The sequence below is a fragment of the Lontra canadensis genome, unplaced genomic scaffold (assembly GCF_010015895.1).
Source record: "Lontra canadensis isolate GAN:19392208 unplaced genomic scaffold, GSC_riverotter_1.0 scaffold6, whole genome shotgun sequence".
NCBI classification, from domain to species: Eukaryota; Metazoa; Chordata; class Mammalia; order Carnivora; family Mustelidae; genus Lontra; species Lontra canadensis.
Genome location: NW_022631000.1, coordinates 8,601,694 through 8,626,678, shown reverse-complemented (window position 1 = coordinate 8,626,678; position 24,985 = coordinate 8,601,694). Strand labels below are relative to the sequence as shown.

The following is a 24,985-nucleotide window of genomic DNA, read 5'->3' as shown; positions in this document are numbered from 1 at the left end:
GGGCTCCCTGCTCAGCACAAAGCCTGCTTCTCCCTCTTCCACTCCCCCTGTTTGAGTTCCCTCTCTCGCTGTGTCTCTCTCCATCAAAAGTATTATGCTAAGTGAAAGAAGACAAGACCAAAAGTTATATACTGAAAATACTGCACAACTGTGCTATTCCTGGAATGGCAAAACTGTAAGGACCACAAACACTTCAATGGTTGCCAGAGTCTAGAGGTGGGGATAGGAGTCTGAACACAATAGGGCATAAGTGAGCTTCTTGAAGTGACAGAAATGTTCTGTATTTTGATTGATTGGGTGGTGGTGGCACAATTGTATACATTTGTCAGAATTCAGAGAACTGTATACTTAAAAGGGTGAATTTTACTCTATGTAACTTATACCTCAATAACCTGATTTTTTAAATCACTAATGATACCACTAAACATTGATTAAAATATTTTTTATACTCCTTCAACAATGGGCCTGGCACTAAGTAAGCCCTTAAGGTATTGTTGTCGTTACTACAAATATTAGTACTGTGGTCATTATTAGTGACAATGGTAGGGGAAAACTAATAAAATGAGGGACAGTTTGATTTATTGTAGAACAGAGATTAGGATTTGGTGTAGTTAAGAGTCCAGAATCTGTGCTGTTTCTATCATGCCGATATTTTATGTCACTAAAGCAGAAGGTCTTAGGTTCCATGTTGCCCAACATCAGTGACCATCACAAACAGCAGTCTTGTTGGTCAGATATGAGCTGGACACTTCGAGTGTTCTGTCTAATGCCAACTCTGAGTGAGGCCAGAGAGAAAAGTCTTGGGGGAGTCACCGGGTCCCTTTCCGCCTGTCAGATCCTCCCATTTAGGGACTCATTCTTTCTCAGTTCACTCAGAGTTGACAAAGTTATAGGAGACTGATTTACATTAACTAATCTCGTAAAGCATTGGTGTATAAAGGCAATATCTCTCACCAACAGAGAATTATTACTGCCCCTTGTCTGGTCATCAGAGTTTCTCCCTACGGGGAAATCTAGAGGGAAGCCTGATACAAATCAGCTTCCTGTGTGGGCAGCGGGGTCTGCACAGGGTGAGCAGTTAGTCCTACAGGACATAGAATCCAGGGCATTTGTAAAAGCTTCATCAACCATTTCTGTTGTCATAATTCACCAGACCCAATGTCTTTGTTTATTGAACAGTCCGGGGGGTAGGGGGGACAAGAAAAATCTTGTCAGCAGCTCTCCTTTCCACAGATTCCACGATCCCTGCTTTTCAGTCTTCCTTCAGCTCTGGTATATTACCCCCGATGGAAACGAGCTTTCTTGATTACCATCACACCTGTTTCTTCCCCCTGAGATTATTGCCTTCACTGACTTTGGTGTTCCCAGGTCACCTGGGTTCCAGAGAGGTATTAGCTAATGTTACGTGCAGCTGATCTCACCCTTTCTTGAACTGCTTTGACTAGTTTCACAATCAAAGAATGTTTGGGTTATCTATTGCCCCATAACAAACCACCCAAAAGCTTAGTGGTGTAAAATAACAGCATCTTGTTATTAGTTTGCCTGGTTTGGGAGGCTGACTGGGCTTAGTCAGGTGGTTTTCACACAGGATGTCTCCTGCAGTTGTAGAAACACGATGGCTGGTGCTAGAATATTCTGAATGCTCGCTCCTCACATGTCAGACTGGGGAAACTAAGACAGCTGGAGTCTGGAACTTCTAGAGGCCCCTAGATTGTTTCTTTATCTCTCTGTGTCTCTCCACATGTGTCTTCTCCAGCAGCTTTGGGAAGCTGGACATTTCATGACGTGGTTCAGGGCTCTGAAGGCTCATGTCCTAGATGAGAGAGAGAGCCAGGAAGAAGCTGGAGACTGCCATTTACAGCCCTGACTCAGAGGTCATGCAGGGTCACTTCCACTCCACTCCATTTGTCAAGACAATCACAAAGACAACCCCCCTTCCAAGTTCAAGGGGAGAGGACACAGACTCCGACTCTTGGTGAGGAGTGTAGCAAGATTCTGGAGGTGCATGTGGGATTTGAAAAGATGATCACAGAGAGTTTTGGAATATGAGATCTATCACAAAAGATAACTTTCATTTCTAGCTATCAGAGAATTGAGGATATTGTATTAGATCAACAAAATGCCTACCTTCAGGAGCACTGAATGCCAGACATAGGACCCCCATTCTGCAGCTTCTCTCCACAGCCTTGTGAGGTGGGCACTGCAAGGTATAGAGGACACCAAGACAGTACAAAAATTGATAAATTTCTCCCAAAATATAATATGGAAATATTTTGGGATCTTCCACTCCAACCTAAATTGTTGAACAAAATCAGTGATTAAAAGAGAAGAGTACACTACAAATATTTCTTTTAAATAACCACTTGAGTCAGAGGTATGTCTCACATATGTGCCAGAAAGGGAATACACCTGTTTCTGCATCCTTAGGGCCTTCTTAGCAAATGTTGCTGGGAACTGGTTAAAGGACAGGCCACAGAAGTTATATGATAACTGGATAGATAGTAAGAGATTTACCTCCCAGGATTATGTGGTTACATGTTGGCGGTGGGGGTGGGTGCATGATCCAAAGCCTTGGACGCATTCCAGAGCTTATACATTCAGAGATGACTGTCTTCTCTCTTTCTCCTGTTGACATTTGTTTATATTTCAATGGGTAGAAATTCAGGATCTTCTCCTTCTCTTCCCAAGGGAACTTTGCTTTCATTAGGGAGATTAAATTTATTTCTGGCCCATAGGAGGGAATATATTCTATAAGCTCCCAGATTCATATGTGGGGGCGGGTATTGGAGGTTCCTCACCACAATACAGACCATCATATGTGTAGAATGATGGTCTGTTCTCATCATATCCCCCCAAGGGGGAAAACTGACAGAGGGGAAATCAATGAATAAGGAGTAATGATCTATCTCAGCCCAGGAAATCTCATGTCTGTATGAATATAGAAATTAAAAACCTATCAATGTAAAAAAAAGTACAAAATAATTAATTATATCAATTTAGGTACATTATTTCTGAATTCTCTTTGTTAATATATTAGTATTATTTATATATATATATATATATATGTATTTATTTATATATATATATATATATATTTAGTGTTGCGTTCATTTTGACCACAGAAAGAGTTAGAATTCACTGGGCTTTTTAAGTGATCTGTAGGGAAGGAAATATTCTCCTCTACCCTCTTTGGGCCTAAAGAGTACATTGATATAAGACAGAGTAGCAGGAGAAAAGCACACAAATTTTATTGAATTTTTACATGTCCATGGGGCCTTCACTAGAGGCTGAAGTTTCAAAATGACCAGAGCAGGAAGCTTTTATACCTTTTAGACAAAGAAACAACAAAATAAGTAAAAACAAAGAATAGGCAAGGCAAAGGTGTTTGGATCAGAAGCAGTGATTGGTACAGAAGTAACTAGAAAGATAAGGATTAGTTTTATAGGTTTATTTGTACAGATGATTGGCCCCCAATTTCCTGTCTCTTGATAGGAATGTCTTCTTTCTTCCTCATACAGGGAGAACACCTTCCATATGGGAGGTTTATTCAGTGTAGCATGTCCTAAACCCCACCATTCTGGAAGTTTTAATCCATGGGTCTATGACTGTGGGTCCCTAAGTCTTCTCAACTGGTCCTCCCATGAGGTGGAAAAGCCTTAATTCCCAGAGAAGACAGGTGCAGATGCAATAGGGATCATAGGCACCTCTTCTGTGTCAATATAGTACGAGATTAAAAGTTTGATAGAGGCAGGAATTGATTTTGTATTTGTCTCTTCCACAATGCCTCTTTTAATAAGTATGTGTCGAACTGAATGCCATTAATCCACAAAGATCCAATTTAAAGACAGTGAAATTTTCTGGCCTGTTTAATTCAGTTGGCGTATTACCATTGATAGGAGCTATCTGTCCTAGAGAGCACAGCTCAGAAATGGAGGATTTAACAGTATTGATGTCAATGGCCAAGAGCCTAGCGCTTGCTCCCCGCCCCCACCCCCCCCCCCCACACGCTTTAAGTGTAGACTTACAGCATGGCAGAAATCCTAAAGGTTTAAAATTTTTGCACATGGCCGCTACATTTTCTCTAATCGTTAAAATGAAGCCACTGAGAATGTGCCAATCCCACTTTTCCTGGGTTTTCACACACCGTGTGGACAGGCGCTGCAGACTGTGTGGTGGCTTGAGTTCAGGCTGAACCGGGTTTGCATCACGTCTGAGATAACGCGTGAGGACTGCTTCGTTCAGTCCTGACACAGGGCCTCCACCTGACACACACCCCAGAAGAGAGACTGTTGGAGGAACTGAAACTTGGCTACACTGGGAAGGCCGATGCTCTGCAGATTCTAAGTTAAAATGGAAGCTGCCCTCCAGCAAACAAGCAATTCTCAGAACAGCACTGATTCCCCAATCAGTTACAGCGCCTCTTATGGGCACTTAGTTTTTTTCCCACTTAACTCAATTCCCACCTGCCGAGCTCTGCCCAGGGATGCTGCTGGGACAAACTCCTGTAACGTGCCAGCCAACGTGCCAGCCGGACTCGGAGCAGAGTCCTCTGGCCGTGGCCGAGGAGCAGGTGGCACTGGTGGGAGAGCCAAAGGGAACTGCGCCAAAACTGATCTCCAGTGTTTACCTTCACCATTACCTTTGATTAGGATATGTGCACAGCAAGAAGAGAGTCTGAAAGTCATCCCCCAAAGGAAGATATATATTATTCACACGTGTCTGAGAAGTTAAATATACTCGCAGAATTATTCACAACCCCATATTCCAGCCAAGCTAGTTGTTCCCAGGATGGTAATCAACAGTTATAATCTAAAGACGGCAAAGGAAACATCCACATTATAGCCCTATTTCAATGACCCTGGGATTTTCTCAAAGGTAGCATTTATCTACATTCCCATTTAGCCCTCGCCTAAGTCACTCATTAACAAATACAAGAAGAAAATTAAAAAGGAAGGAACAGAAGCCTTTTTATTTTTTCAGGGCAGCTGGAGACACTGTGCCCCCCTTAGGAGCCATGCTTAGTGAGGAAGCATTCTTAGCTCCTTTTCTCTCTTATTAATGTATTCAAAACTCATTTGTTGAACTCCCCTGTCTGTTGCTGCTGGAAATGAAAATTGGTACAACCACTTTGGAAAACTGTTTGATGTGTTCTATGAAAGGTCAAAAAATAGGAAAAACCTATGATCCATCCATTTTTTTCTTATGTTAAAAAAACAAAATTCAACCAAGTAAATCTGAAGATCTAATTAGCTTTAAATAATTCATGAGTGGGACAGCATCCCACCTAGCAAGTACCAGGAACTTTGCTGAGCTGCAAAAAAGGAAGTTTTTGATGGCAGAGGGCCCTTAGAAAAGGGAGAGATTTGTTAGCAAGGATTGTATTGTTTTTTTGGTTCTTTGGTTTTTTGGCCTGTTTTGTTTTATTTTGTTTTACAAGGAATGCACTGTTTTTGGTAAGGTCACCTTCCCAAGGAGGGAAGGGGCGCCTCAGGGATTACCCCAGGAAATTTTAGTTTAGCTGGGTAGAGGGTACAATTCCCAAGGAGTTTGAAAATGCAGTTAAGTTAGGTACCAAATCTTGGTGACATGAGGCCTTAACATAAATGACTCCATTTGTGGCTTATAGTTTTCTTTTTAACTCTTAGAAATGCAAGTACATATGCAACAAAACTCATGTGTAAGAATGTTCGTATCAATTGTACTCATAATAGCCCCAAATTGGAGATCAACATTCCCAACAATGGTGGATTGGATAAATAATGATTTATTTACACAATGGAATACTATCAAGACAGGAGAACAAACCAACAACAGACATACACATGAAAATACTTGAATGGATCTACCAAACATAACGTTTTATGAAAGAAGCAATGCAAAAGAATACAAATGGCACTGTTGCATTTATATAAAGTTTAAAAATAGGTGAAACTAATGTGTGGTGTTAGAAGTCAGCCTAGCTGTCAGCTTTGGAGGAAGGGCAACAATGGAGGAGCGCACAGGGAGCTCAGCTGGGGTCCTGAAAAGTTTCTGTTCTTTGATCTGGGTGCTGGTTCTTGGATGGGTTCTGTTCACTCTCAGAAAATTAGCTGGGGGTCTATGTGTGATTCATGTCATTTTCTGCGTTGTGTAATGCTTCATGAAAAAGTTTACATTAAAAAAAAAAAGTGTTGTGGGGCATCTGGTGACTCAGTGTTTAAGCCTCTGCCATCAGCTCCGGTCGGTATCCTAGGGTCCTGGGATTGAGTTCCGCATCAGGCTCCCTGCTCAGCAGGGAGTACACTTCTCCCTCTCCCTCTACCCTGTCCCCCTGATTATTCTCCCTCTCTCCCTCAAATAAATAAATAAAATCTTTTTTTTAATTGTGTTGTGTTATGTTGTGTGTCAGATGATGAGTAGCAGAAAAGAATACTATTCTAAGACAATTTTCACCCTCTAGAAGCTCACGAGCTTGAGGGAGGAGACAGACATTCAAGGAGATGATGCTCAGTGACAGCTAGCATGGGAATCCTCAGGGCAGGGGACTCGAAGTGGACAATAGTAGTAGAAAAGAAGTCAGGAGAGCTTCCTAAAGGAGGTGAATGTCACCTGATGCCAAAAGATTACTCAGAATCAGCCCATCATTAAAGAAGGCAAGGAGGCTTCACAGAGGAAAGGGAAGCAGGCACAGGCCCCAGGATGCCAGTGAAAAGCAAGCATACAAAAGAGCCTATTTGGTTTCTTAAAAGAAGGGTAAAAAGTCCTACAAGGTCTCTGACTCACTGCAGCTCATAATGGAAGAAAATCCACTGGTTTCTGCCTGAGAAATGAGACCACATACGTTAACACAACTTACCAGCTTGTTCCATGAAATTCTTTTGCCCGGGAAGGTAAGACAGTCACTGTTCAGAAAATATGGTCTCCCTGTCATCTTGAGCACCTGGTTATAGTCAGTCTGTCTGGAAAGGTGCAAAGAAGTGAGAGGCATCAGTAAGATGTTTGACTTGCAGTAGACACGAGAAAGAAGGACTGGAAATTTCCTGCTGTCCAAGGTTTAAAGGAGTGCTGATCTCTCAAGGATTTAGTCAGTTTGAAAGGTTGACACTGTGAGCCTACAATAGAGGAAAAACTATTCTCCTCTATCCCGCTAGCCTGAAACCGCCTATAATAAGAGATAAATTAACAAGAGAAAAACAAATGTATTAATACGTATACCTCCTGTATGTATACATGGGGGATGCCAGGGAAAACTGAGAAATTCTCCAAGACGGCTGATGCCACCACCTTGAATAACATCTTTAGCTAAAAGGCCAAAAGAAAGATGTTGGGGGAAGGGAAAGCTAGTTACAGGAAGTTACCAGGCAGAGCACATAAACAAGGGTAAGATCATTGCGCAGATTTAAGTCCGTGCCTTCTCCGCTGACGAGATTTTCTGGTGACTAGGTCATGTACCTCTTCCTGGTACAGAGGGAGACACCCTTACAAATGGAGGTTTCCTTTTTTTTTTTTTAATTTTTTTTTAAAGATTTTATTTATTTATTTGAGAGAGAGAGAGCATGAGAGGAGAGAGGTTAGCAGGAGAAGCAGACTCCCTGCCGAGCAGGGAACCGGATATGGGACTCCAGGATCATGACCTGAGCTGAAGGCAGTCACTCAACCAACTGAGCCACCCAGGTGCCCCGGAGGCTTCCTTTAAGTAGAAATTTTCCTTAACAGTAGTGTGACTTCTACTCTATTTTCAAAGCTTCTCTGTGCCTATTTCTCAGAATAATCCTTATACCAAAGAGGCATATTTTGGGTGGCATATTTTTCTCCCTTTCAAGCCTCTAAGGGATATAAAACCATATCCAAACAAACTGAGGGTTGCTGGGGGAAGGAGGGTTGGGAGAGGGGGGTGGGGTTATGGACATTGGGGAGGGTATGTGCTAAGGTGAGTGCTGTGAAGTCTGTAAACCTGGAGATTCACAGACCTGTACCCCTGGGGATAAAAATATATTGTATGTTTATAAAAAATTAAAAAAAAAATCTCAGTATCTGTACTGTGCAACCAAAAAAAAAAAAAAAAAAAAAAAAGTTCTTCCCCTTTCCTTATTGTTAAAGTAACCAGTGAGACTCAAAATGGAGGCACTCATGCTAAGCCCCATAGCAGCAAACCAAAACTTGACTGAGTTCCTGTTAGGCTCTCCCAGAAAAGGAAGGCCTATGTCAACCAATCAGCACTTGCCTGCGTGGCACAAGTTACCCGACCCGGTTCCAAGATTTCCCTTGGCTCCGTGGAGAAAAAGTAATCTTGCTTTAACCAAACATCAAATGCCCGGTATAACTTCCTTGTTCCTACTCACTTTGATTACAGACATCTCTTGCCCTTTACAGCTTTGTAGAGCTTCTCTCTATCCTCTAGATTGGATGTTACCTGATTCATGAATGACTGGATGAAAGCCTCCTAGATCGGTAAGCTGGCTGCGGGAAATTTTCTTTTAACATAACTAAGAAATTGCCTTTCTTCTTATTGCTAACTGATCCCCCATGTTTACCCAGAAATAGGCACCTAAGGACTTGAGGTTTGCAGGATTTCTTTAAAGTCAACCAGCTTAAGCCTTTCTAAAAAGAAAAGGCATTCTTCATTAGGAACATCTGGGGCACTTGTAGCAAATTGCTGTCTCTTTGCTGTTTGATTTATACTTGAATTAACCAACCTTTTGCATGGGTGACCCTGGCTTATTCTGTAGAGCCAGCACTTGCTGATTCTGTTTCAGAGGACTGTTGGATGAGCAGCTCGTTGTGAGGGACCAAGAACCTCCTACCCACTGTGCTTGTTAAAGGACTTTAACTCAAAGCCTGGAAATTGAGGTTTTAACATTCTTAGCTCGAGAAAAAGGAAGTAATTTTAAAATAATTTAAAATAAAGTGCTCTGTTAAAATACTCACATACAGGCTCTGTACTTCAATGTAATAAGGTTTCTTTCTTGCAAGCTGCAGAGTCATGCCCCTCAACTCCTTCTTTCAGTGACTTAACTCGAGAAACTAGCATATTTGACAAAATCCTTTAATTCTTTGCATGTGTCTCCTCCCACCATAAGCCTTGAGGCACTGAGGCAAATTAAGTCCCAGGATCGATGGCTTGGGTATCCCATAGTTCTCCAAAGTAGTTGTGCAATATGTTCCTGGGTCAGAGCCATATATTAAAAGGAACTAACACCCAGGAGGAGACAAGAGTTGCAAAATCCTTTCTCCAGAAGAGAGGTCATAAACTGGAATCCTGGGATATGGCAGAGGGAGGGGTGACAGATGGAAAAAACAAATCTGAGTCAGGTGCTCAAATCCAGCCCACTAGGACCTAAGATGGAGCAAGTTCAGAAGAAACCCAGAAGTGAAAAGTTATGGTGCTCAAGAACAAAAGCATACCAGCGTCACAAGCAGAAGACGCTGAGAGACCTACTGAGTCCAGGAAAATTCACCGGAAGTACTCCGCCATGGTTGTCTTCCCCCTGAGCCCATGCCTTGAGTGGTGCTGAGAGACGTCTCACATTCATCACGACATGGTCGTTGAGGGCAGAAGAGCATGTAGGGTCTGGTCATTGGGACTCCCTGCCCGGGCCTTTTCCCGATCAGTGAGGTGTTGGGTGTCCTAGGGGCCCAGCAGCCGCACAAATATTTGATTAGAAAAACTGGTTAGATGCTCGTTTCAGCAACATTATAGACTGAATAAAATGAATCCTCCATCTACTAAACACCTTCAAACACTAGATAAAATAAATAAACATCCTGATAAATTTTTTATCTGAGAATACTAAAAGTAAAGGAAATTCCCCGTGGCCACAAACAAGGAGAAACAACTGGAAACCAGGGTAGTAAGTACATGAGTTGATGCTGTGGCCACTGTGGAAAGGAACCGACACCTGTTTGCATTACCTAAGGGCTTGGGTACGAGGGGAAGGAAAATGATTTTCCTTCTACACTTCTGAGTTCTTAGCTGAGATTCCCATAATAAAAGACAAGTTAACAAGAGAAAAAAACACACAGAAGTTTATAAAACTGTACACATGGAAGACACCCAGGGGAAAATGGGTAAGTCAAAGAAGTGACTTTGATTTCAGGATTAACACCTTCTTGGTAAAAAAAAAGTGAAGGGGCATAAGTTAAGGGAGAACAAACAATCTTTAGGAAAGATGGATGGGCCCTTAGAAGAAGAGATGAGAAGTAGGATAGTTTGTGACAAAGTTTTTCTGGATATGACATCAACCTTTACTCTCCTCTCCCATGATGAGTCAGTCCCCCCTGTCTGAGTGAACTCCCGGGGAAGAAATCTGTGACTACTGAGCTCTTTTCAGAAGATCTGTCTTTAGGCAGATAAAGGGAGTTCAGAGAAAGCCTCTCCTTGCATTTAGTGTTTTTCAAAAGCCTGCAGGAGAAAGGGAGGGAGTGAAGGAGGGAAGAAGGCAGGCAGGCGGGCAAGAAGGAAGGGAGGGAGGAAGGGAGGGAGAAAGAGAGGAAAGAATGGGATTCTATTCTGTCTGAGTCACACATTCCAATGCTATATATCTCCTGTTCAGAACAGAATATTGTACGAGGTTATCTTGTTCACCTGGTGCTTATTTACCAAATTTGTAGCGACTTAACTAGAAAGCAGTAAGAAAAAGGCCCTGGCATACTGACCTTGTTAACTTGATCTTGGTGATGGCAGACACCCAACTCAGAGCACATGGCATCTAGTAGTAGTATGGATGTTTACACACATTGTAACAGTTAAGCAGAAAAATGCCTGGGTTCCTATTGTGGTAGTAATCACTCCGTGTGAACCTAACGTGCGCAAGGCTCAATAATAGGTTCAATTTCCCTATAAAAAATTACACCTGTAGGGCAAAATACACTCTAACAACTGTTTTAGCCATCTCGACACTAACATTTATATATGGGCACTTACAGATATACAAAAATAGACCATCGTAATGGAATGAAACGCATCTCTTCCTGATAACGATATAAATCAGTAGAGTTAACTGGTGAAGGGGAATGGTTCGAGAGTCCTGGCACTTCTTCTTTCTAGGTGTGAGGGTGGGAATGTTGATTTACGTTAGGAATATGGGAAGAAAGAATAAAGTAGTTTCCATAAACATTAATTATCCTGGGCAGAACTCTATTCTCTGGCAGGGAAAAAAAAAAAAAAGACATAGTTCCTACTCACTTCTACTGAAAAAGAGATCAGTGCAACTGAACTAAAAAGTAGTTCTCAGCCCTGGCTGCAAGTTAAAATCCTCTGGGGAAATTTTTTTAAATGTCAGGGTCCCCAGCAAATTCATTAAATCAAAATACGTGGGGGTAGAATCTGGCATTGAGAGTCGAGAACTACAGGACTTAAGTGAATAGAAAATTCAGAATTACCTAATTAAGTGGATTTTCAAAATAATTATTTTTAAATTGTTGGAGACTTTTCTTCAAACCCAATTAAAGAAAACTAATTAAGTACATAAATTTCAGCTGTGCTTGCTCAATCACAATTGGAAAGACAGTGTTGGAGTTAGGAAGAGGGTGTCCCAACTCATGTCTGCTCATACATTCTATCCTTCTTCTGGTCCTCCAAGACCCTTAGTGGTTATGACCTCCCTGGAGCGAAGTTTAAAAAGTTCTCAGATGAAAGATTAAAATGTTTCACATGACACATTAGGAAGATGCTGCTTTTTGGTACCTGGGGACAGGTTAATAGTCTTCTTAGATATCTATAAAGAAAAATACTACAATGAGTGCAGGCCTATAAAAGATTATAAAATGTCTTTAAAAAGACGTTGGTTTCAGTACAAATCAGTAGAATGGATGAGATGAATTCACATGATTCTATTTTCACATCGCAATTTCTACCCATCAGCTTGTCTTTTAGCCAACTTTTCCAGCAGAGGAACACTTGAGGCTACCATTGAAAAAGATTTTTTAAAAAAATATAGTAGCTAAGCTGTTAATTATGTTGCTGTGTAATGATTCATTTATGATATTTAATGCACTAATGCTTTGAACTTGTGCCCTCAAGCAATTCTGTGAATGACTCAATTTTTAAAAATTCAACAAATATAAATAACAGGCATTAACTGTCCAACCAGTACTATTTTAGTGTTATTTCGTGAATTACAATATTTCAGTTCCATTCACTTAAAAGGTTTAGCTTCCAAGGTATGGTTGCATTCTGATCCTATTTCGTATTAATTACTCTTGCAATACCAGTAACGTCTGAGTTTGTACAGTGTCTCACAGGATCTTTCTTTGTAGTGAAAGCAAGAGCGTGAAAAAGAGAGATAGGAAGTGCTCTGGTTCTTTGGCTTTTTTTGTTTTGTTTTGTTTTTGTTTTTTTAAGAGATGGAGGCTGGGGGGAGGGGTAGAGGGAGGAAGAGAGAGAATCTTAAGCAGGCTCCACACCCAGTGTGAGCTCAATGGGGGCTTGACCCCACAACCCTGAGATCATGACCTGAGCCATGATCCACAACATCCACAGACAACGCTTAACCAACTAAGCCAGCCAAGTGCCCCTGAAGTACTCCCCTTCAATTAAACTCAATAACCATTTATGGAATGACCACCTGTGTGCTGGAATGTAACAGCTCCAATTTGTCGAGCACATATGGCGGACCAGATTCACGTATGTTACCTTTGAGTTTCCTGATGGTGGTGCAGGGTAGGATTTATCATTTCTATTTTACAGATAAGGAAGGATTAAGAAGTACCCATAGCCACCCACTAGTATTTAGCAGAGCTGGAATTTGAACCCAGGAGTGAGTTGCTAGAAAATTCTGCTTTTCCCTCATAGAATACATAATCAAGAGACTCCCAGCAAAATTGCAAAGTAGGCAATGTTTGCCTTTTGTTTCCTTGCCACCGCTGTGTTGTATGATCTCCTTTCTCCATTGGAGTCTTTCCCCCTCCCCTACCTGTTTCCCAGTACTTTCCTCATTATTTTTGGGATTCTAAGCACAACATAGACACAGTCCATTTAGACATGCCCTCTCCACTAAGTCTCTTCTACCCCAGACCAGAGTTGTCTGATAAAACATTCTGTAATAGAAAAATGATTTAAAAAAAAATTTCTGTAATAACAGAAATGTTCTATATCTGCACTGTCCAATATGGTAGCCCCATGCAGCTACTTAGCACTTGAAATATGGCTGATGTGACTGGAAACTGAATTGTTGATTTTATTTTAATTAATTTAAGTTTGAATTTAAGTTTAAGCAGCCACACATAGCCAGCGTCTATCACAGCTGACAACACAGCTCGAAAACCTCCTAGGCTCTCTCTGTGTCTAAAACATTCCTTATCTGTGTTTGCCTTTTTTCAGAGCCTGTTCATCTAGGACATGGTGTCACTCACCACGTCTCACACATTAATGGTGACTCATTCACGTGAGTACTTACCCCCAAAATGGTTGCATTTGAACAGAGTCCTTCTGAATATGAAAATGTGAATTTTCAGATGCAATGACAAGACACGAAGGATGTGTTGTATTGTTTTGTTTTTATCAAAAGGACCTTTAAGTTTCATTAATAGCCAGATATTAGGCCTACGTATTTCTGGTCACATTCAGCCTTAATGATAATCAAGCAATTTTTAACACATATGTTGGCCCAGAACTCAGATGATTTCAGCTATTTTTCCAAAGGACTTCAATTGGTGTACATTTTGTTCTGTTTTCTGCTTCCTTCCCATACTGGAACCTGAAAAGTTAACAGCACCTGGGGTACCCAGCTTTATGAAAAATACTGCTGCCAGGAGCCCAAAAGCAAAAGCCACAACCCGTGCCACCCCCATAGCAGGTGTCTGGGAGGTGCTCGAAAGGCTACAATAGGCTCTCCACCCCATTTATTGCATTTTTCCCCAGAGTTACAAAATTGAAGGTTTTCAGAGTAGAAAATTGAGAAGGAGCCAAGTGTGTAGCTGAGACACAAAAGCAGAGAATAAGAGCTGACCTTATCTAATCAAGGGACTTTGGGAAAAGAGAAAAATGCATAGAGCTGGCGGACGGTGGATCACGAAGCAGAGCAGAAGCTAAAACCCAAGCACCAAATAGGACAACCCCAGATCACACTCCAGGTGGGAGGGGACCAGCTCAATGGGGCTTAGAAAATAATACGAGCTCTGGAAGTTGAGTCTGAGGGTCACAAGGTTTTCCCATGTGACATCCACATGGTCACCCAGCCTTACCTAATGTTGGAGCAAAACGGCAGGAGGATATGTGAGGATTTGCCTCACCCTAATACACCCCTTCTTTTATGTGTATGAATTTAGTGCCAAACTCTGAACAGACCGTATGCTCTTGGCCTTTATCTTCGGGAAACTGACATGGCAGGTGTGAAACAATAAGAAATAGATGTATTTGTTTCTCCCCTGATTCCTGCTCATCTTCAGTCTTTGATCCCAGTTCCTGACGCAGAACTCCTAACTGGCTTGGAATTCTTTTGCTCCAATAAGGTGACTCTTAGTGGGCCCCTGGATAGGGGGGGTGGTCACCAGAAAGACTAAACCATGGTCGAAGCTTGAAACTTTCAACTCCACCCCTAATTCCCCAGAAAGGGGAGGAAGCTAGAGATTGAGTTAAGATTGATTATGCTTAGGTGACGAAGCCACCACAAAATCCTGAAAGTATGGGGTTCTGAGAGCTTCTGGGTTGCTGAATATATTCACACACTGGGAGGATGGTCCACCCCAACTCCACCGGGACAGAAACTCTTGCACTTAAGGGATGCTTGGGTGGCTCAGTTAGTTAGGCATCTGCCTTCTTCTCGGGTCATGATCCCAAGGTCCGGGATTGAGTCTCACATCAGGCTCCTTGCTCAGCAGGGAGCCTGCTTCTTCTTCTGCCTGCTTCTCCCCCTACTCACGCTTGCTCTCTTTCTCTGACAAATAAATAAATAAAATCTCTTTAAAAAAAGGAAAGAAAAGAAATTCTTGCTTGTGGGACCCCTCCACACCTCAACTTATGTATGTCTTTATCTGGCTGTTCAACTGTATCCTTTATTAGACTCTATGTAATAAACAGGTAAGTGTAAAGACGTGTTTTCCTGAGTTCTCCAAGGAGAAGCTTGTGGGAACCTCTATTTTGTGGCCAGTTGATCAGAAATACAGGTGATCGTCTCGAGCTTGTGGTGGGTGTCGCAGGGGCCGCCCTGTGAGCCTGAGCTCTTCACGCATGGGAGCCAGACGACCTGCTGGTGGATAGTGTCAGAACTGACTTGGACTGTAGGACACTCAGCTGGTCTCAGAGAATCATCGGTGTGGGGAAAAATCCCACACATCTCTGACGTGAGAGGAAAGGAAAGCATAGGAATATCGGCCAGACAGCGAGTCAAGCAAGGCGGGCACCCACAGAAAACAGCCCAACAGATTCTCGAAACAAATACTTCTGAATTTTTCCTGAAAGCAACCTAGGGAACAACCACGCTTGGTGGTCTCATCAGTGCTCACTCTCAGAAAGGTGCCGACTCTCCATTCATGACCCGCGCACCTGCACTGCGGGTTACTCGCAGGAAGATCACACTGTCTCTCGATTCTTTCTGAAATTAGAGGACTGCCCTCCGAGAAGAGCGCGGGGATCTGTGTGTCTGTCCATCAGCGATGGCTCTTCTCCTCGGGAGCCCAGAGCCTCTCCCTCCAGCATCGCAGCTTCCAGTCTGCGGGGGTGAGGGAGCATCATTTCATGACGGAAATGAGCGTCAAGCTAAGTCAAGGAAAGGTAAGTCAAGGAAAATCTCTTTTTAGTGGGTTTGCAACCATTCATTTTCCGTCTTCGGAAGATGACTCTCTTCCGTGCTCGGGCGGGCAACCCAGGCTTTGGCGTGAGGACCAGGGACGAGAGGGGACTGGACAGTCCCTCCGTGGAGGCCATTTCTTGCCAGGGGCCCTCAGGCAGCCTTTGGAGAGGGTGACTCTGTCGGGCTCGCCGCTCTAACCCCTCGGGTTTCTTCCTGCATACATAAGAAAAGGGGCTTATTCTCCGTGACAGAGCCTTTCTGATTTGACAGAAGGATGTAAGATATATTCACTCAAGTGAGAAAAAAGGAAATTGAGGTCTGTTTGTATTTCCTTTAGGCCATAAGCTTCCTAAGCGGAGACCATCACATTTTTACTCCTTAGTGGACTGTAACCATAGCATAATATTCTGCATCTAATTAGTCCTTTCATTAATTTTATTGGAGCCACGATGGTGACCACTGGCCTAATTCGAGGGAATCGCCCCGGGCATGTAGGCTTAGAGATAAGCCTGGGTAGTCTGGAGGGGGCAACATACTTCCCAAAAGATGACTGTCCTATTCTCAGCTCCGCACTGATGTCCCTGCTTTGCATTTCTCATTTCCTCCAACGGCCAGGCCCCTCCGAGGCCCCAGAGGCCCCGCATGGGACCATCAGCATGACGGGTGACACGAGCAGAGGGAGGGGGTTGGCGAAGTTTCCACCCTGCTCATTCATTGCTTTAGGATATGGGGGGATGGGCGGCTTTATCAATGGATCACTATTTTTTAAATTGGAAATAATTCGAATACACATATACAAATATGTCTGTGTGCATGTGTGTGTGCATTTTCGCTCAAAAAACATTATTCTCAGGTCACAACTGTTTAAGAATCCTCCCCAGATTTATAAACTACTTAACAGTGAATCATCAAACTAACTTCCCCCACTTTTAACTAATTTTCCAAGCTCTTTCAAGGGGGCTCATGATAAGCTTCTGTCAACACCTGGGGGAGTGCTCCTGCCGGCTAGGCCCACCCAAACTTCAAGGCCCAAAGCAGCAGATGTAATTGTCACACCTCAGAGAGTTTATTTCCTGTTTTCAGAAACCACGCTCCTGCCCCCGGTTTTCTCAGAACAGCTCATTATATAAAAAGTGACTTCAGGAACAAATGGTTAAGCAGGAAGATTAGTTGTCCTCATGTTTACATGGTTTTATGGCCACCGCTTAATTTTTCTGGTACAAAGTACAACTAACATTTGAATTTGTCTCACCATGAAGAAATAGAGATTACTGTTATTACTGAAAATAATTCACTGTGGTGTCTTTCCATAGCCGGATGGCCTCATCCATCCAAGCTCATCTAAGTACACCCCCACCCCACCATGACAACCCCAGCCAAGGTGGCTTTCTCCCTTCCCTGGTGTTTTATTACATATAAGTGAAGACTCATTTGCATGATGCTTGATATATTTTTGCCAAGAGGAGGAAAAAAAAATACAAACATGTTGAGGACAGAGACTGAATGTATACAGTATTTCTTTAGTTCACTCACCTTCTAAAACAGTGTTAGGTGTCTGGGGGCCTTCCATAAATACTTGCTAAGAGGAAACTAGAAGCAAATGTTGAGTCATGAATCCCATGAATCACTGTGGGAATTGATCATCTTTTACAAAGAATTCAAAGAATTTCACAACTATTGCCTTCAGTCACTGAAACTTGCCATTTTTCCGATTTTTGCCCCTTCCATTCACCCACTATTTCTCAAAGAGGCTTTTCACCAATAAGTCTGGGCTCGGAAGGAAATTATACAGTATACTTCTAGATCAGTTCGGCAGTAGATTTTTTCAAGGACAATGTCCAAATTTTTCCCACTTGGAAACAATGAGGTACTTCTCCGGTGTACAAATCTACTTGTGACCATAAAGAGTGAAAAGAGTGGCTGCTTGCTGATCATTTTGGAAGAGACAACTGTCTTTTTTTGTGTTATGTTTATTTTTCTGTGTTATATTTAGTGGCAGTTTCTGGTCAACTCAATAGCCTTCTCCTGGTACCATCTTGTGCCTTCTGCACTGTGACCAAGAAGAAGGACATTCCTGGGTTTACCTCATTATTAAATCTAAACATACTGAGCTACATGACCCTCCTGAGGGCAAGAACTGGGTCTCTCATCCTGTGTTTGAGGGTCTTATTATTAACATTCTTTATCTCAGTTCTCGCCACAATCTAATGAGTAGTTGTATTTTCGTCACTTTTGACTCAAAGTTCTAAAGATATGTATACATGAAGATGAACAATTTTTCTTTCCTTGCTCCTGATCTACTCAATTCCTCTCTCCTAGCCCCCGGACCACTTGGTGTTGGTTTCTGTGTGTCCTTCCAGAGTTCATTCATGCATAAAAAGCAAAGTGTGAATGAAGAACTTTATCCCCCTTGTTTATAAAAAGAGAAAGAAAGGAAGGAAGGAAGGAAGGAAGGAAGGAAGGAAGGAAGGACGGACGAACGTCAGGATGCCTGGGTAGCTCAGTCTGTTAAGTGTCCAACTCTTGATTTTGGCTCAGGTCATAATCTCAGGGTCAGGAGATCGAGTCCTGCATTGGGCTCTGCACTGGATGTGCAGCCTGCTTAAGATTCTCTCTCTCCCTCTGTCCTTCCCCCCCCTTCCAAAAAATAAAAAATAAATAAAAAATGAAAAACAAGAAAGAAAAGTGTCATTATGCTACCATGCAGTTTGTGCCTTCGTAGGAGGAATTTGAATCCAGTTCTATCAGACTTCAAAGTTCAAGATTTCTTCACACTGCAAGACCACTTTCTTAAGGAAGGACAGCAAGAAAAACATCTTGGATTCCTCCCCAGCTCTACAAAGTCCTCAGGCTCTAGGGCTGATGATAAGTGCTGAGGAGGTCCTGTGAAATTTTTTAAACTCTTAGTTTGTCAGCTTCAAGGTTTACATTAGGTAGGGTAAAGGCAGGAGAAGAAAAAGAAAAGATCTATAAACCAGAATATTTTCTGACCGTGAGATCTTCTAGCCAGCTTGCATTCCAGTTCAAAATATTTCTTTATATCATGGATAGCATATTTTACTGGTGGTAGAACGTCAAGGGTGAGTATGACAGGCCTGGCCCAGGCTTCCACTGGGAGCTGGGGTTAGGGGATAAGAGAGAAAGAGATTCAATTCTTACCAAGCCCCTAGTAGACAGGGAACCCAAAGGAGTTTAAAATCCCATTTAAAAAGCAAATGGGATCATATCACTCTATTTCTTCAAATCACTCACTGGCTCCCTTCACCTTTACAAGATAAAGCCAAACTGCTCCTTATGGTAGCACCCAAAGCTCTTCTGATTTTCTTCTTGATTTCTTTCAGGCTTCCTGTCTCGTGGCTAGTGCACACACCACAGCCCAGGCACGGTATTAAATTTGCCCTCTTGGCTGGCATTGCCCTTCAAGATTTATTCTTCAAGACCCAGATCAGGCCTCAACTTCTCCAGAAAACCTTTCTAGACCCCCCTATTCCAGACTTGTTGTCCATCCGGGTGTGCCTACCGAAACTTTGCTAAGTATGTCAGCTGTTTCCCCTACCAGCCTGGGAGTTAAGTCCTAGCATTTACTGGGTGGTTTTGATAAAGTTGTAGAATGTAATGGTTGAGAGCGTGAGCCCCGCAATGAGATTGCCTGGGGTAGTGTTTCATCCGTCACTCCTAGGCTGCGAGAGCTTGGGAAGAGTTATTTATGCCTTCTGTCCTTCGTTTTACTCATTTGTAACATTAAATGAATAGTAGTACCCACATGGCTTGTTCTGATAATTAAATGATATGGTACAATTAAGTGCTTAGCACAGCATAGAAAGAAAGTCATTAGCTTGTTCATTTATTTGCTTGCATTTTTTTGTCTTCCTCATCCCCCACCACACTGGAATGTAAGCTCTAGCAAGGTAAGGAGTCTGTCTGCTCTGTTCACTGTTCTATCCCCAGCACCTAGAACAACACCTGGGAGCCCAGTGCTTCCTTGTAGACTATATGTTGAATGGCCATATCAGTGAATGACACGGGAGTTAGTCATGACATGTTCAAGCCACAGCAGGCCAGCCAGTGTCCTGCAGAAGTGGAAATACCAATCCCCCAGCATGGTCTTTAAATATATTAGATACTCAACAAATATTGGTGCCTTGTCCTTTCCATTGTCAGCCATAGCCTCTTGCATGAGAATGAGACCCTTTGGCAATATCCGCTGTGGAGCCAGGTGACAGTGACAAATATGAGTACAAATATCAGTAACAGCAATCTCTCTCTCAGCCGTGCACATATACAGCCTTGCTGTAAACAATGACAGTCATAACAACGCTTTCAAAACAACTCGCGCAAAGCGACTTCCTAGTTATCACTCTTATCTCTGCAGATATTGGAATCCAAGTCTTTGTAGAGTTTATATCCAACCAGAAATTCATATTTTGTAGTCCCTGACATCATCGTTTAACAAACAGGAACTTGACATTTTCAATATGAGAAATTTATTGTGACTTCTTTTTCCTCTGTGGAAGAAATTTTTAAAGCATCTCAAGTAAGGAGAACACTGTGTACTAAAAAATTCCGGGGGGAGGTGGTTTGAGGGCTTTTTAAATATATAAATGGAGTTTAGGGGGTATTGCTAAATTCATCAAGATTTGAATTTATTTTTGCTCAAGCGAGCTGTCAGTGCAGTGTAGAGAGAATAAGGAAACCACGCGTTTTTACTACTTGTTGTGCCCCTATCTGGCTAGGTGACCTTGAACATTCACTACATTTCTCACCACACATGCAGGGGGTTGTTGAGTGGGTGATCCCAAAATCTTCCCAGCACTAGCCTTCTGGGTATTTTCAGCTGATGTCACCCTAACAAATCTATAAGGGATGAACCAATCAGGGGATGACTTCCTGATCTGACTCCATGCAAAACACACAAAGGTTAATAAGAAGGGGTCTTTCCCCTCAAAAACTGGAACACACTCCAATTTGATGATATTTAAGAATGATGGGGTTAGATGGAACGGATTTGAAAACAAAGCAAGTTCCTTCCCCATTGCCTTGATTTTCTTTTAAATACACAATTTAATTTGCTTTAAAAGATTGTAAAAAAAAAAATCATGCTAAAGAAGACTTGAAACTTTTTATGGTTATTATAGGGAAGGGGAACAGTAGTGGTGGTGGAAAAGCATGGTGGTGGGATGGGTTGAAAAGATTGATGGGGGACCCCTGGGTGGCTCCATCAGTTTAGCGTTTGCCTTCATCTCAGGTCATGATCCCAGGGTCCTGAAATGGAGTCTCATGTCAGGCTCCTTGCTTAGCAAGGAGTCTGTTTCTCCCTCCACCTGCCATACCCCTGCTTGTGCTCTCTCTCTCTCTCTCTCATTCTCTCTCTGACAAATAAATAAATAAAATCTCTAGAGAAAGAAAAGGATTAGTGGTCAGCTCTGTGATGTTGAGTGCATTCCTTACTTTCACTCACGCTGTTTCCCAGAGTCTTCCTCAGTGATCTGAGCATCATTCCCTTCCTGACACCTCAATACACTTTGGAGGAAGATCACATCTTGAACAAGTTCATAGAAATGCTTTGAAATGGTAAAATCTACAACCATACGTTTAGTCATTCTAACATCTACTCAACAGACTAAGGATGAATAACACCATAGGCGACATGAACCTTGTTCGTAATTCAGAGGTACTAAAACATGGTTTATTTTCTACCACTAAATTTAATGTCTATTTCAAGCCTAGAAACCCTGTCTCGGTCAATCCTGCGCTTTCTTCCTCCAGACATGAATGTAAATTCTGGGGTTCACAGAGAACCAAGGTGTGAGTCTGATAAGGGTGGATGGCACCTGGTTTCAAGAGTCTCCACACGGATGTCTGCTGGGGCGTGCCCTTGTCCTCAGTTGCTGACCCCCACAAGTTACCGATGGCATATCCTTTCTGTCCAACTGGCACCTTTAGACCCCATGACAATCCCTGCTGTCTCTGCACCTACTTGGAGGTGAGGCTGCGTAAAGACCCTCTTCCTTTCACTGAAGTCCCCCTCTGTGGTCCTCTTGTCCCTGAGCTCAATCCGCTATCTGTGTCTATCACCCAGTTCTAAGATTGCTTCTCAGTCTCCTAGTTATTAACAAGAAGGAAACATCTTCTCCTTTCTGGTCTCTTTACAGGGGCTGGGGAAACCCCTCCCAGTTCCTAGAGAATCCTTCTTCCCTTAGCACCATTTATAATATTCTCCTTCCTAAAGATTTTGTTTTTCCTCGAAGTGCTCATCATACCCCAAGGGCTTAGGTGTAACCTGTTGACCCTCCCTCCCCTGCTCTCCACTGAGTCACATTCTCCTTTGAAATAATGAGCAAAATTTCCTGGATACCTGAAGGGATGGAAATAGCAGCGGAAGATACTGACAGAGTGGTGGAAATGCCAGGTTAATATAAAACTTAAAATATTTTGTAAAGGTTAATATCCCACTAGTGCTACCAACAATAATAATGGAGGTGTAGAAATACATCTGGATTAGTCTGAGTTCGAGACAGGCCACAGGAAACAAAAAGAAGAAAGGAAGGGAGGGAGCAGAGGGAGGGAAGATTTCAGATAGTAAGGATAGGAAAAACAACACACGGTGTACAGCATGGCTGATTTTGAGCCTTATTGGATTGTCCGGGAGCAGCATCGTTTTGTCACGTGACTTTCCTGCCTCTCTTCCGGGACTGAGGCTTCCTCTGGGACTGGTCAGTAGCAGGAAGGAAGCACCTGCCTCACTCGCCACTCTCCCACCTTCAGGTCATTGCAGGCCAGCGCCCTGGGCTGATGAGCCAGTGTTCACCTCCTCTGCTCCACCCCTGCCTCCCAGGTCCCCCACCAGTCCCACCACTCCTGCTAACCTGCCAGGCTGTGTTTTAAATGACTGTCTTTGACAAACGTCTATGTGGCTCTATAAAATCAACGAACATGATGAGCTAAGCACAAGGCAATGGCAATTCTATGGCCTCCCTTGGGATAATTGGTGACACCATGTGGTGGTGGGAATCTAAGCCTGAAAATCATTGCTTTGGAGGGAGGGAGGACAACTGAACCATTTCTTCCATTAAAGTATATAAAATTTAAATAATGTCCCTTTTCTCCGTGCCCTTTTTTATGTGCTGAAAAGTCTAAATATTTATTAACTTCTATTTACAGAATTCATTATAACTGCATTCAGCCGGGGCTCTCATATATTTTAAAAACATATGGCACTTTATAAATAACATCATATGAAAATAATTAGGAAATAATTGTGTTTTCATTTTCAAGAAACAATGTACTACCAAGCTTAATAAAATAACCAAAAAAGGAGTGGCTGGGTGGCTCAGTTGGTTAAGCATCTGCCTTTGGCTCAGGTCATGATCCCAGGGTCCTGGGATGGAGCCCCACATCAGGGTCTCAGCTCATTGGGGAGCCTGCTCTTCCTTCTCCCTCTGCAGCTCCCCCTGCTTGTGTTCTCTCTCTCTCTTTTCTCTCTCTTTTTCTGTCAAATAAATAAATAAAATCTTAAAAAAACAATAGCTGGTTCTTGCATGAGGGCCCATGATCAACAGGTCTACATTAGTTAGACAAGCAAGCTACAGCTGGCATTATGTCACATGGGAAAACAAGAGTTCTTCACAATTGGGATATCACTAGCTAGATCACCTTAACTGGCCAGTGTTGTTGGAGGCGGGCAGAGAAAGTGTCTTCAAAAGTCTGCTTCTAACCATGTTCCAGCCTTTTGCGTGAAGTCAGTCATGGAGATAGGTGAGATCCCCATCTAGACTCTCGTGACCAGGAGAGTCAGCTTCTAAGGTGTCTCAAGGAGTTTTCAAGGACTGGTGGAAGTGGGGGAGGGGAAACAGGCCAGACTCTCTAGAAGTTACTCTCCTTCATTTTTGCCATAGGGACAGTTGGAAGTGATACTGTCTCTGTCTTATCTAGAGTGCTATGAAACACAGCCTCAGCCTCTTCCTCCCAATTCATTCCTATAGAGATGCTCTGGAACCACCCCTCTCTCTGTGTGTTTATTCATGGCCATTTCCCACAAAAACCTAAAGTGACGGACAAGATGCTCTATCTTTCCTCCCCACCCCCTTCATCATCATGCTCTGTTTCTCATGGAACACAATTCTTGAGGATGTGTGAGAAAAAAGCCAACAAAGGACTCTAATTTGAGATTCCACCATGCAGAGAAAACCGTTTTTCCTAGGGAATGTGGGTCTCTACCAATGTATGCAATCATCTAGTTTTCCAAGGTCTTGAGGAAATCACATTTCGCATACATTGAAATGTTTTAGATTTGCTTCTGCTGCTTTTGCATTAGCACTAACAGTCTTACTAGTCCCTTTTCATATGATTTAAAAAAAGAAAAAAGATGAGATCTTTAAAACGAACTACCCGTGACTAGCCACACGCTTTGTACTATAGATGTTGTATTTTCCCTTTCATGCCTTCGAATAGACTGCTAGCCCCTCCCTGCCTTATCACCACTTCGCAGAAGCCGTTCAAAGATAGGGAAGGGGGATGAGGCCAGCAACCTGGAACCACGTGGCTGACGCCCAGAGATCCCACCGAGTAACAGAAGGAGCCAAGGTGAGCAGGTGGGGAGGCTGCTGTGGCTGTCACCTGCCCTTCCCCCCATCCCCACCCCATCCCCCCACCAACCTTACCCTTGCGCTGGCTACTTTGCAGACAGAATGTGAAAACGTCCACATCTCTAAAATTAAATTACAGGCTTTATGGAGCAATCGGCATACCTTTGTGTCCATTCTGTGTCCTAGAAGGTGGGAAACATCTGTATGTTTATAGATTTTTTTTTTAATAAAAGTAAATGTTTAGTTTATATACCACATTGTAACATGCTTTTTTTGGTTGTTGGTGAATGCCTCTTCAGGTCAGTAAATAGACATCATAATGATAATGTAAATAGACATCATAATGATTGGTGACAGCAAAATACTTCATTGGATGGATCTATAACGTTGTACTGAAGCAGTCTCCAACTCGTGGAAGCTTGGGATGTTTGCACGCTGGGCTGTAGGGATGCCTCTTGTTCCCAGGCTCAGGTTCCTTGGCCCGCCGCTGGTTTCGGTCACAACTGCAACAGAAAGGGTCAGAAAATCTCAGACTCACCTGTTGCTCACGCCCCAGGGTCAAGTCAGCACAGGAGTTTTTCCAACGCTAAAGGAGCCAGAAATAAGAGAGAGAGAAAGAGAGAGAGAGAGAGAGAGTGTGTGTGTGTGTTGTCACCCTGTCCCCAGGCAACATTCAACCAACAGCAGACA

General features: G+C 42.8%; 1 long non-coding RNA gene across 1 annotated transcript; it reads right to left on the bottom strand.

Annotated features, from left to right (window-relative positions):
- Window positions 1-74: 74 nt before the first annotated feature.
- LOC116864521 lies at window positions 75-10,432 on the bottom strand. Its single transcript, XR_004382032.1, has 4 exons — window positions 9,385-10,432; window positions 6,836-6,938; window positions 2,128-2,200; window positions 75-1,813 (listed from the first exon to the last, which is right to left on the bottom strand). It is a non-coding gene; the product is annotated as an uncharacterized LOC116864521 (long non-coding RNA).
- Window positions 10,433-24,985: the final 14,553 nt, after the last annotated feature.